General features: G+C 54.9%; 1 protein-coding gene across 7 annotated transcripts in view; it reads right to left on the reverse strand.

Moving 5' to 3' along the window:
• Positions 1–13,269, reverse strand: part of LINGO1 (leucine rich repeat and Ig domain containing 1) — a 322,019-nt gene that overhangs the window by 211,567 nt on the left and 97,183 nt on the right. The window contains exon 4 of one of the 7 annotated variants that reach the window (XM_055098434.2): positions 6,045–6,263. The exons of the other annotated variants lie outside the window; for them this stretch is intronic. The gene's annotated coding sequence lies outside the window, so the exon portion shown is untranslated. The remainder of the gene's footprint in view (positions 1–6,044; positions 6,264–13,269) is intronic. 7 annotated transcript variants of the gene reach the window in all.

Consider the following 13,269-nt stretch of genomic DNA (forward strand, 5'->3'; position numbering starts at 1 on the left):
ACTCTCTCCTGAAGCTTTCCAGTGGCGCTGCAGGCCCACTGCTTTGATGTGCCTGTCCTGATGGAGCCACAAGCTTCTCAGACATGACTTGGCTTATGGAGAAGCTACACTGGCTGGCAGTCCCTTGATGAGCACCTACTGTGTACAAGGCCCTGGTACAGTGAAGGGCGGGGGTAAACACAGGCAAGGTGGGAGCCAACATATCAGGGACTGAGTCCGTGCATATCAGACCACCCAGTGAGACCCCACACGGTGTCCCCAGACCTAGTTTGGCTTCTGACTGGGTATCCCAGACCCTCCTCAGGAGGATGGAAAGAGATGGCAAAAGGGTGGGTCTGAGAAGGGCACTGGGGAGTTGGAGCAGAGAAGAGGAGTCCCCGTGGAGGAGGAAGGGAGAAGAGAGGGTGGCAGAGGGAAGCTGCAGCTCCTATGGCTTCTCCTGCTCCTTCCAGGCCTCTGGAACCCCAGGGGGGCAGGGGCTGCTGTGGGCTGTCCCTCACCCCCACCAACACCCGGCACTCAGCTCCACCCTCCACGTGTCTGCCTGCATTGCTGGAGAACTTAATGGAGGCCCCTCAGCTCCGACACCAAATGAAGCAGGAGCATGGCCAAGCTTGCCAGCCCAGGCGGCCCAGCTCTAAATGCTGGTTAATTGGCGCTGAGCGGCAGAGGGACGTGAGGAATGGGCTTTGAAGTCACCTGGTGGGACTTGTCCAGCAGGAACAATGGGCCACCCGGCTGGTAGAGAGTCTCGGCTCCTAATTAGGAACCGCTTTGAACATAGAGACATCAGATTAATGAGGTTTACAGCGCTCAGTTTCACGGTGTGGCAGGCTGCCTCTGTTCTCTGATCGCAGTTTGATGCCAAAACCTTGTTCTCTAAATCAAAGGTTCTCCAGAAACTCCGTTTTCTGACACGCCTTGGATTTCTGCTGGGCGTCTCTGCCAGGGAGCTAAAAGCCTTCACCTCCATTCCTTCACTTTGCCGCGGTGCTGGCTTTTGTTTCGCTGAAGAAGACTTCACAGAGCTGGAACACCTCACACAGCCCACCTGCGAGGGAGGACGGGGCGGCTGGGGTAGCCCCATTTAGCAGAGCATGCTTGCTCAAGGTCACACAGCGAGCTGGCCAACCGTGCCGGGCCGCCAGGCCCCAGATTGCAGGGCCTCTCTGCTCTTGGCAGCTTTGATGGTGCCAGGCCATGGAGGATCCACTGGCCAATTTCCCGCTGTTGGCATCTGTTCACAGGCCTCAGGGGCCTCTGGTTCACCATTCTTGGGAGAAGATTGAGACGTCTGCAGGAGGCAGCCCGCACGGCCTTGCTTTCTGCCTCTTCTGTTCCAGTGGGGCACCTTCTTCCCCAGCCCCCTCTCTGAGCCTTTGCTCACCCAGAGCCCTCCCTTCTTCCCCTCCAGAATGTCCCCTCCCTGATCCATTTCATTAAACTCGCACCTCCCTTCAAAACCCAGCTCAACCCTTGCTCCTCCTTTGCCACCACAGTCCCTGGATCTTTCTCTTCTTCTCCAAGAACTTTAGCCCCAAATCCCTGTTTCCTTGAACAACTGCTTCTTGCCCTATGTTCCACTGTTTAACATTACTATATTTGCTTATTATTTTGTCCTGTCTCCCCTATGAGACTGTGGCTTAAAGAGAGGCATGGTGCCTGTGTCACCTCTGTGTCCCCGACAGTGAAGACTGGCTGATAATGAAGATTCCATCCTCTGGCACTCTGGGGGCCACAGGGAGAGAAGACACCTTCCTGCCCTGTTTCCCCAACTTCCAAGTAGGCCTGAGGCCTGCATCCTGCTTCCTTCATGAGGCTGCTGAATGAGTGTGGGTAAAGATGGCAGCCCTGGGGCAAAGACAGGGAGGCTGAGGAACACTGAGGCTTGGACAAGTCAATTCCTCTCTCTAAGCCTCAGGTTCCCTATCTGTAAACAGGGTTAGCCCGAGGATTCACAGGATGCATGCATTAAAACTCAATCCTCACATCCACCTTGGGAGTATGTACTGTCATTCTGCTCTATTTCACAAATGAAGAAAGGCCCAGAAAAGTTGGAGGAGGCAGTACTGAAACCTAGGCAACAGGCGGCTCTGGAATCCAGCCTCCACCACACCACTGACTTTCAAGCAGACCCTCTGCATGCTTCAGCGGAGCTTGTTCCTTCTGAAACGTGCTTACCCTCTCTGGGCCTCTGTTCTCTCCTCTGAGGGGTGGGCACACAGCGACATTCTGCAGATGATTTCTGCTCGGCCAGGGCAGGCTGATGTGCTCCCTGCTCCTCGGGGCTCTTCCAGACCTCAGGTCCAAATTCCTCCCATCTACAGTGGTTCTGTCCCTGTGGGACCTAAGAGGTGGCTGCGCCTCCCCTACCTCTGCCTTCGAACTTCCTGGCCACTTCCCCTCACCCACAGAGGGCTCCTGTCTGTCCTTCCCTGCACCTCAACCCTTGCATCCTTCTAGGTGACTTCCCCATGCTGGGGGTGCCCTTACCGCCTGCTTCCAGTCACCTTCAGCTGCCATTCCCTGCAGCCTCTATCCCAGGCCACACCCTGGCCCTGTCACCACCATGGCTCCTGGTCAAACCTCCCAGCTGGCCCTCCAGCTCCTCTCCTTACAATCCTCACTGCACCGAGACCTTCGCACCTCACCTTCCATCACTGCCCTTCCGCCCTCACTGCCCTTGGTGAGCTTGAGTTCCATGGTACATCAGCATAATGGATGCTCAAATACCTTGCCCCCTCCCCCTAAGCAGTACTTTCATAAAACCCCAACCTGGATGAACCCAACCAACATCTTGGCACTTATAGCTGGGAGGCCAAATACAGCTAGAGAAATGACCCCACCGTGGAGGCTGTGCCCTCTGTGAGCTTGAATCCCAAACCTGCAGCAATTCCAGCACTGCCCAGCAGTCCCAGCTCCAGCCACCGGCCACCTCACCTCCCCACTCTCCAACCTGGCAGTGGCCCCACCTCCACTCTCCTCCTGCCTCCCTTCCTCCATGTGACCCATCACTCTCCACTGAGACCTCACTTTGTTTTCACTGGGGAAGCAGAAGTCAGCAAATAGGAACCCCAGTCCTCTGCCCCTGCACATTCTAGAAGCCCACCAGCTTCGGCCTGCACCCCCCTTCCTGCCTGATGAGGGGTCTCGCTGCTGTTAAAGGTTAATGGCTCCACTTGGACTCTGAACCCACACCTCATCCTCAGGAATTCAGCTCCCTCCCATCATTACATTATCTTTCAACATCACCTGTCTCTCCCTCTTTTCTGGGTCTTTTGTTCTTCCCAGCAGCAAACAATTGTGTTCTGGTATCTGCCATCCTTTAAAAATCCCCTTCCTTCATTATGCTGGGGTTTTGGTTTTTTGTTTGTTTGTTTGTTTGTTTGTTTTTTGAGACAGGGTCTTACTCTGTCACCCAGGCTGGAGTGCAGTGGTACAATCTTGGCTCATTACAACCTCCACCTCCCAGCTCAAGCAATTCTCCCACCTCAGCCTCCCAAGTAGCTGGGATTACAGGCACACACCACCATGCCCAGCTAATTGTGTGTGTGTGTGTGTGTGTGTGTTGTAGAGACAGGGTTTCACCATGTTGCCTAGGGTGGTCTTGAACTCCTGAGCTCAAGTACTCTGCCTGCCTCGGCCTCCCAAAGTGCTGGGATTACAAGCGTGAGCCACTGTGCCCAGCCTATGCTGAGTTTTAAAAAAATCAATCTCAGAAGGTGATATACTGTATGATTCCATCTATGTAACACTCATGAAATAACAAAATTACAGAGGAGGACAAATTAGTAGCAGCCAAGCGGGAGGCGTGGGAGCAGGGTTGGGCGGGGAGGGGTGTGCTGGCACAGGGAGTCTTGTAGTGTGGTGCAGATCTACGTCTCCATTGTGGCGCTGGATACACACACAGGACTATATATAAACACACACATACACACACGCGCACACACACACGAGTGTATGTATAACTGGTGAAATTAGAATCAGGTTTGTGGACTGTGCCAACGTCAGTGACCTGTCTCTGATATTGTCCTGGAGTTATGCGAGGCTGGGTAAAGGTATACGCGTCATCATGCCCGCAGCTGACTGAGTTTGCCCTTCCTTTAGGAACCCTCTCCTGGCTTCTGGGATTCCACATCCTTTTGGCTTTCCTCGCACCCCCTAGGTGTGCCTTCTCAGCCTCCTGTGAAGGTTCCTTCTCCTCCCTCAACTCTACATGGTGGTGACCCCAGCGTCCACGACTTGGTCCTCTCTCCACCATCCACGTCACTTCCTGGTGGTCCTTGGCTTTGCCCAGGTCTTTAAACACCATCTACAGCTGCTGGTTCCCACGTCCCCATCCCCTATAAAGACCTCTCCCCTGAGCTCCAGGCTTGTGACCACAACTGTCAATAGGACACCTCTGCAGAAGGAGGTGGTCAAAAACGAACTCCTGATCCTCCACTGCACCTCCACATCTCAGAGGATGACCGCAGCGGCTCAAGCCAGGAATTGAGGATCCTTCTTGCCTTCTCCATGACCCTCTCCCTGTCCCCAGTTCTGCTGCCATGATGCGGTCTGCCACCCCCATCACCATGGTTACCATTTTGACCTAGGCCTCCATCATGTCTGCCTCACTCTCTTTCCCTACTTGGCCCTTCCTGCAGCAGCTGGAGAGATCTTTTTTAAAACTTAAATCAGATTGTCACCACCCTTTGCTTAACTCAAGCTCATTCACTGCCCCCTGCCCCTTGGAAAATATCCCACGGCCCCAGAGTGCCATGCAAATGCCCTCATTTGGCCCTCTCTCCCCCTGCCACTGCCCTTTGCCACACAGCCTCCTCATCCCCCTCACCGGTCCTCCCACAGGTGCTCCCTCACCTGAGGGCCCCGTTGCCCAGTCTTACCAGCTGTCCCTATTCATCCTATCACTGCACCATTAGCATTCTCTGTTTGCCCCAATGGCATGAGAAGCATGCACAGCCAGTGCCTGGAGCGTGGCAGGCACTCAGTAATGTCTGTGGAGTGAATGGGTGAGCTCTCCCTGCTCTCCTCCCTCTCAGCAGCATCCTCTCTTCCTCCCGCGATAAGCCTGGCTTGCCTGGGCACGGGGGAGGGTGCGCACGTCTCTACGTGCCCACACACTCCACTTTCCCCCAAACAATAACTGATACCCAGATGACTCGATGACATGATCATTTCCCCACGTCTTGGCTGGGAGCTGCTTCCAATGGTAAAAGTTTGCTGTTTTATGGTCCCAAGAAGACATTAGCCATAACATGCTAAAATTATCACCTAGTCGAGTCATCTGTTTAAATACTCTGGAAACCAAATACTCCAGGGCTGAGTGCTATTCCCAGTGGTCCTGGATGCCAATGGTGGGCCTGGTTGTCTGGAACACTGAGCTCTTGGGTCTGAGCCCACCCGAGCTTGGCCAGCCTACTCTGCAAGGTGACTGTGGTCACACGTGGGATGTGGCAATGCGACACTTCATGGCTGGCATGCTGCACGTACCCCATATGGGGTACTCTCCACCCCTTTCACACATCCATGGGGCGCTAGGAGGAAATGGGGCAGCCCAATCAGCGTGGGCCCAGCAGGCAGCCTCAGGGCTGAGCAGGGCGTGGCTTGGGGGCCTAGGAGGGGTCTGAGGAGTCAGTCAGTTGTGACAACCAGATTTGGGCCCAGCCTGAATATCACTGTTAGAATGAGTGGAATTACATGAAATGTCATTAACTGTCCTGAGAGGTAGTGAGCTCCCCATCACCAGCAGTGTCCAAGCAGAGCAGGGCATTTTAGGAACAGAGTCTCCAGCCCTGTGATGCTGGGACTTGGGCCACAAGAAGAGTGGAGTTCCAGAGCCAAACAGACACAAATTCAAATCCCACCTGTACCACTGACAGCTTGGGTAACCCCGGGCAAGTCACATAACAGTACTCAGATGCAGTTTCCACAAAGAAATAATGGGAACAAGATGTCTGCATGCAGTAGGTGCCTACTAAACACTAGCCCAGCCCCTCCTGCGCTGGGGCCTGTATCATTTCCTACTTCCTCCTCATAAATACCTCCACCTTGGCCTTAGTATTCTCCAAATATCCTTTCTGCCTGTCCCCAACAGGTGCCCAGGGCCACCCTCCTCTCCATTCATCTCAGGACAAGTGCTGGGACCACTTCCTCCAGGAAGGTGTCCCTGGCTGCTCTGAAGGGGGCTGGGCTCCTCTCCACTGGCACGCTGTGCACATCAGGTGTTTGAGGCTGGTACGGCTCTGGTGTCTCACGGTCAGCTGAGGGAGGGAAACATACTGTGTGTGAGTGGATGTGTCCTGCAATAACGACGACAAATACTTAACATGCATTTACTAGGTGCCAGCCACTTAACAGGCGACCAGCTCATTCAACCTGCACAACAAGTTATGAGGGAGGCACTCTTCTTATCTCTATTTTATAGAAGGGGGAACTGAGCACAGGGAGGTTCAGTGACTTCTCCAAAGTCTCACAGCAATAAATGGCAAAGCCAGATTTGTAGCCAGGCAGTGTGGCCCCAGTGTCTCCATTCCTCTCAGCTTCTCAATACAGACACTGCTCCCCACTTTGGGCTCTTTTCTTTCTTCTTCTTCTTTTTTTTTTTTTTTTTTTTTTGAGACAGGGTCTCACTCTGTCACCCAGGCTGGAGTGCAGTGGTGTGATCACAGCTCACTGCAACCTCCACCTCCTGGGCTCAATCAATCCTCCCATCCAAGCCTCACAAGTAGCTAGGACTACAGGTATGCACCAGCACACCCAGCTGGGCCCTCTCACTAGTCCTGCAGGGAGTCAAGAGTCATCCTAGGTGTATGGCTATGTACACTGTGATCCGGAGTCCAAGACACGTGCAGGAATACACACACACACGCACTCATACACACACACGTCTATGCAGCATTAGTAACACAGACTCAGGCATACACAACATGAGTGAAGAGCCATCTACTACCAGTTCATCGCCTGAGTGTCTCTGTCTCCCAACTCTCCTCCTCCCAAGCCAAGATGGGCAGGGAGCGAATGGTGGAGACTCAGGTACTGTCCACCTCCACTACCAAGTCTGTCCTAGATGTCAGCATTTCAAACCTCAGTCCCCCCACGTGATAAGATCCCTTTGTAATGGTGGCAACCTCGAGGCTCAGAGAGGGTTGGACACTCCCCTCAGCTCACACAGCAAGTCAGGGCCCAGGGAGTTCCCAACAAATGCTTCCCCATGCCTTCCCAGGGTCACCTCCAGAATCTCGGATTCCAGCCATTTCCCTTATTCTCACTTGCATTTAGTAGGACGTAGATAAAAAGAGAAGAGAAAACAATAAGAGAAAGAAGGGAAACAGGAGACAGGAGAGAGACCCAGGAGGAGAGGAGATGAGGAGGAGGGGAAGCCTGAGCCGCGGGGTGCTCAGCTCAGCACTCTGCTCCCCAGTGCCCCTTGCCCACAGCTGCCACCCAGAGGAGTGCAGCAAGGCGGGGGTTAACTCTCTGCCGTGGAGCAGAAAATGAGGTTCCAGTTATTAGTTGATTTATTGCTCTGTCCTCAATCTGCGCTCAGGTCCTGGAAGGAAATGTTCCACTCGAAAGCATTAAGCGTCTTCAAAGAGCAGAGGCATTAAAAATTGAAATCATAAAATAGACACGTAAATACAGTGGAGGTGAGGGGGGGGCAGCCCCCAGGCGGGCAGAGGTGGGGGTGGCAGGCCCAGGTGCCAGCCAGCCTGTGGGGCCGCCACATGCATGTAGGAGCCAGTGTGTCTACCAAGGCGAGGGGGGTGTTCCTGCCCAGAACTGGCACCCCAGCCCTGCTCACAGTGTCCAAAAGCCCTCCACTGGCACACCACATGTGTGAGGATCAGAACTGTCCTGCCTGCGAAAGCACGTTTCCCTCTTGGCAGAGGGTCAGAAGCTCAGCCCCGATAGCTGGGGAGGAATGGCAAGGAGAGGCAGACAGGCAGGGAGGGCTCAGCCCACTTCTACCTTAGCTGGCACTAAGAAGGAAGATGGCCTCGGGAGCCTGGGCCAGGGCGGCCCCCACCAAGCCCAGGCCCGGGCTGTTCTGCACAGGAGGGAGCCTCAGCAGACAGGGTGCAGCGGAGGCCCTGCTCAGCACGGCTCAGACCCCACTGGAACCTATGGTCTGGCTCCACTATGGTGGGGAAAGGCCCAGCCCAGCCAGGCTGGACCTCAGAGGGGCCCAAGGGGGCCCGAGTGGAGAAGGAAGGCCCCTGCTCCATCATCAGCTCATCTGGGCAGTGGAGTCATGAAGCAGGTGATACAGCCTCTGCTCCCTCCGCACAGGCAGAACTTTCCCAGGGCTGGAGGCCCAGGGAGCTGGGAGCAGGGCCGAGGCCTGCCCAGAAGCTGGTGCCCAAGAGGATGCTCATGAGCAGCTACAGAGACAGCGCCATCCCCCATGGGAGCAGGGCTCCCAGCCCAGGCCTGAGCTCACATCACTGACTCGCTACCACCCACCTAGGGAGCCACCTTCTTCCAGGGCCCACGGAGGGGTCTTGCCATGGCCCTCAGCTTCACATGCAGACCTACGCAGGAAGACACGTATGTGTGAACATGCAGGGACAGAGCTGGAGAAGTGCAGCACCCCAGACACACGGGTTTAACAGCCACATGTATGAATGCACACGCTCATGCATACCCACGCCCATCCCATGTATACAGAGGAGCATGCCCACACATGGCTGTGCATGTGATATGCACACAGCGCCCACACGTATACACATACGTGTCAACATGCACACCTGGACGAGCTCACACACGTCCATGTGTGTATGTGTATACAGGACCACACACATGTATGTATTGCGTGCCTACACATGTACAGACTCACACATCCACGCATATTTGCATGGCACATGTCCACACACACGTCCACAGGCAAGCCTCTAGACCCCAATATCGGACCCCAGAGATGCATGCTGGGAGCCAGCCTGCAGTCTTCTCATGGGAAAGAGGCAGGGGTCTAGGGACCCATTAGCATCACTTTCTCTGGCAGTACAGACCCCTTAGTCACAACTGCGTGGCCTTGGTCACCCTCATAACCCCCTGGGGTCAGGATGCCTGGGCTCTGTGCCTGCCCCAGCCCCTGGTTCCCAGCTGTGTGACCCTGGCCCGAGCCCCCGACCCTCTTGGTCCATGTACTCTGTGGGCTACCGGGGCCTCCCTGACTGCCACAGCATCTTCCTCAACCAGGTGGTAGGGCGAGAAGAAGCTCCTAACCTTATTTCCTCATTTCTAGCAGCAAGAAAGGCTGGGGCTGGGCTGGGGTGGAGGGAACTGGGGAAACCAACAAAGCCTCAGTCTGTGTCTGGGGCAGAGTGTGGACCTGCCTGAGCAGCACAGCAGCCAAAGTCCTCCATAAATGAGGAGCTTGTCCAGGCAGGGCGGAGGGTCCAGAGAGAACTGGGGCCTCCAGGAGGGGGCCAGTTGACTGGGCAGGCAGTCAACTCTCCCTCCCAGGGGCACCTCCTGGGACGTCCTCCTCACTGCCTCTTTGAGAGTGAGGCCAGGTTTGCCTGAGCCCCTCTGGGCAGTGACAGGACTGAGCGGCTCCCCAGGCCTGGGGTGGCTGGGCGGTGGAGTGAGGAACCCCACAAAGTCTCCTGCCAGCACCAGCACCAAGACACTTCTACTCGGGGCTTCTGGGACCCCATCTCCATTCGGTCCCTTTAGGAGAAGGGATGGTGGTCAACTGAGTGCCCCTCCTCCATGTAAGATCATCCCCCACCTCCACCCTCACAGGCAGATCAGAGCCACACAGTGCCACGAAACCCAAACGCCTCCCAGGTCAGGCTGGCATGGAGATGAGGACGGGGAGGTCACGGGAGACACACGGGGGCAGCCACCACGCAGCACTCGGCTCCTGCCGGCATATGCTTGCTGGGCCTCTGACTTTTCAAGAGACTCCAGAAGCCAGATTTTGATAAGAAACCTCTCAATCTTCCAACAATCTGTGGGCTGAGGTTTTTGCCACACTCTGTGGCTAGAACACATACACACACACATGCTCTCATACATATGTGTACTCACATTCACGCACATATATACAATCTCATTCACACACTCACACATTCACACACTCACACATACACAAACTCACATTCACACACACATGCACACTCACACGCTTTCATACACACATATGTACTCACACACACGCAGACTGGCACTTATACACATGTGCACGCATACACACTCACACATACACACACACACACAACTATGAGACAGATTCTGCCTCTGAGCCACCACTTGTGACCTCTAACTTAGGCAAAGAGAGGAACTGAGGCTGGGGACAGTGAAGCTATGCTCAAAGCTCTTGTTCCCTTCCACTCAGTCTCCCTGGCAGTGAAGCCCCTGCCTCACCACCCCTCCCGCTGACTTGCATCCACCTCTTCTAGCACACACACCACCACCCCCTTGGCTTCACCAAGGACCCCTGCTCCTACCACCAGCCCCACCCCACCCCTCCACTCCAGTACCGATCCTGGCCCTGGCACCTCAGTCCCCCACATGTAATTTTTCTTAATTGGGAGCTCGTTAATTATCTCCATGCTGTCCAGAGGAAATAAACAGCAATTAGAGGAGTAAGTGGTGTTTTTATTCTGCAGCCGACTCTGCCAAGCAGTGCCCCGGCCTGTCCCTGCCCCAGTGGCCAGTCCCGCCGCCCGCCAGGTCCACACGCCTGCCCCTCTGCCTGCATCCGCCCCCACGTGTGTGAGCGCAGTGCCTGCCACCAGGCCACCCGGCAGCAGGTCGCCTCTTGGAATCTGCATGAAGAACCATAAATTGTTGAGAAAGGGCCTCCTTCCCCATGCAACAGAAGGTTAGAGTGTTTAAAGAGAGCAGTGGAACTGTTTTTATTAATCAGAACTGCTGTAAAGAAAGCATTTTAATTAACATAATTATCCCGATTGAGAAAAGCAGTCCTTACCCCATAGATACTTTTCAGACTAAAGATGTAAGCTGTCACAATCAGTCATAATTAAGCCAAGCAAGCTATTTTTTTTTTTTTCTTGAGCTCCCTTCCCCTCTCGGGCACCCGCTCCTCCTTGGGTTAGATCTCAGAGTGGAGACCAGGCAGACGTGACAACGTCCGCGTGCTCCTGTGCTCACACCCCAGCTGCCTCTTCAGCTGCCTTCCAGACAGGGAAGGCCCCAGGCCTGGGGCCCAGCACCATGACTCCCTCCACAGCTGGCTCAGCAAAGCCTCCCCGCCTCCCTCATCCCTCCACCCACGGCTGAAGGACTGTCCCTCCCAGACACCTTCCGGGACTCTCCTGGGTCAGCAGGCCTGGAGAGGATACAGGGGAACAACAGAGAGCCAGAGGGCAGCCTGACCAATACCATGGTCTGAGCCACCGCCCCTCCTGCCTCAATGCTCACATTCACCCCTACCCACTCCCCAGTCCACTCCTGACTCAAAGCCAAGGTCGTTTCCTCCTGTGACAGCCAGAAATCTGTCCATACCACAAATCCAAGTGTCTAACCCTCCCGCCCCAGTCACCCCGCTTCATGGCCCTCGTTGAGACCCGGCCCTAGCCCCCTCCAGCCATACCTCCCCAAGCTCACTCCACTCTAGCCACACTGGCCTTTCAGAATCCCCTGGAGCCTCTGCCACGGGGCCTTGGTATGTGCTCTTCCCTTTGCCTGCTGCCCCTCTTCCCCCAGCCACTGCCTCCCACCCTCTCGGCTCACACATTCATCCTGCAGTGCTCAGCCCTGGTGTCACCTCCTCCCAAAGCCCTTCCCTGCCTCCCCGACCTGGTGGGTCTCCTCTTAAATACCCTGACAGCACCCCACATCTGCCCCTTGGTGGTAGATACACCGCAGCTTCACGACATTGTTGGCATTCTTTATTTGTCACCTCCATTCAACTACAGAAGCTCCATGAAGAACCCGGTTTGATTGACTGTGTTTTTTATTTGTTTACTATTGTATCCCCAGTGCCTACCACGGTGCTTGGCTCCTGGTCCAGGCCTGCCCTAGGTCTGGGAAAGTCTGTTTTGAGGTGGGATGAGAAGGCGCAGAGGAAGACAGGAGCACCTCCTGCACAGCGCTGGCCTTGGGCTTGGGGACCAGGCTTGGGGCAGCTCTCAGGATGTATGACCTCACAACTTCATCCTCCCACCCCGGGCCTCAGCTTCTCCATCTGAAATGGGCAGCCTGGAGCAGGTAACTTCCCCTGCCCCCTAATTATGCCCCTATCCACCCCAACCTCTAACATGACCCCCCAAAGCATGACCTCCCTCCTCCCGCTGCAGAGCCAGAAATGCTGACAAATCCACTTGCTCATCAAGTACCTGCTCACCTTCCGAGGCTGCCTGGTGGGGGGTGAGGCTGGGTGCTTGATGCTCCCACCCCTCTCTGCACCTGCAGGGTGACATGTGTGTAGGTGACACCACGGACATATTTCACCCCGACATGCTGCAGTTTCCTCCCTGAAAAGGTGCTTATTTTTTAGTACATCTGAAATAGGAGCCTGCAAAATGTGTTGTCAGCGCTTTTTAAATGGCTTGTTAATGCCCCGGTAAAGCTCAGCACACCGGCCAGGGAAGACAGCTCACTCGCAGCCCGTCTCTGAGTACATAACCTGGCTGAGCCTCTGGGCTGGACTCTGGGTTTATCAGGAGGCCCAGGAACTAGACTGTCCCCCAACAAAAATATGCCAGGAGCTCCTTGCCCTAGGGCCACAGGGTGTGGCAACCCTCTGGAGATGGCAGGAGGCAAGCTGGGGCCCTGCCTGGCAGAGGAAAGAGGAATGAGCACTGGCTTTAGAGTCAAGTGGCCCAGGTTCAAATCCCCACTTGGCCACTCACAAGCTATGTGAACTCAGGCCAGTGACTAATCCTCTCTGGGCCTCAAGTTTCCTCATCTATAAAATGGCGATGCTAACTCCTACCTCAAGGCAATTTTTAAGAGTGATGCAGGAAGTGGATACTGTGCCAGGTAACATTTAATTTTTAAGGTGTGGTAATGGTATCACGGTTCTGTCTTTTAAAGGGTCCTCATCTTTTAGAGATATGCACTGAAATATTTATGGAAAAAATTATACAACATCAAAATAACCTGGTGGTGGTGGAGAGTGCGTGGGTGTAGAGGAAAGAGGGCCGGTCATAAGTTGGTGCTGGTTGACAGAGCATGGAATTTGAGAACCATCACACGGGCACCCGATGGATGCTCAGTAACCCAGGGGTGCACTCTCCAGCCCCTCACGCAGTAACCCGGGGAGGGCAGCAGCAGGGCTGTGGAAAGCACCAG

The sequence above is a fragment of the Pan paniscus genome, chromosome 16, assembly GCF_029289425.2.
Source record: "Pan paniscus chromosome 16, NHGRI_mPanPan1-v2.0_pri, whole genome shotgun sequence".
In the NCBI taxonomy this organism is placed as follows: Eukaryota; Metazoa; Chordata; class Mammalia; order Primates; family Hominidae; genus Pan; species Pan paniscus.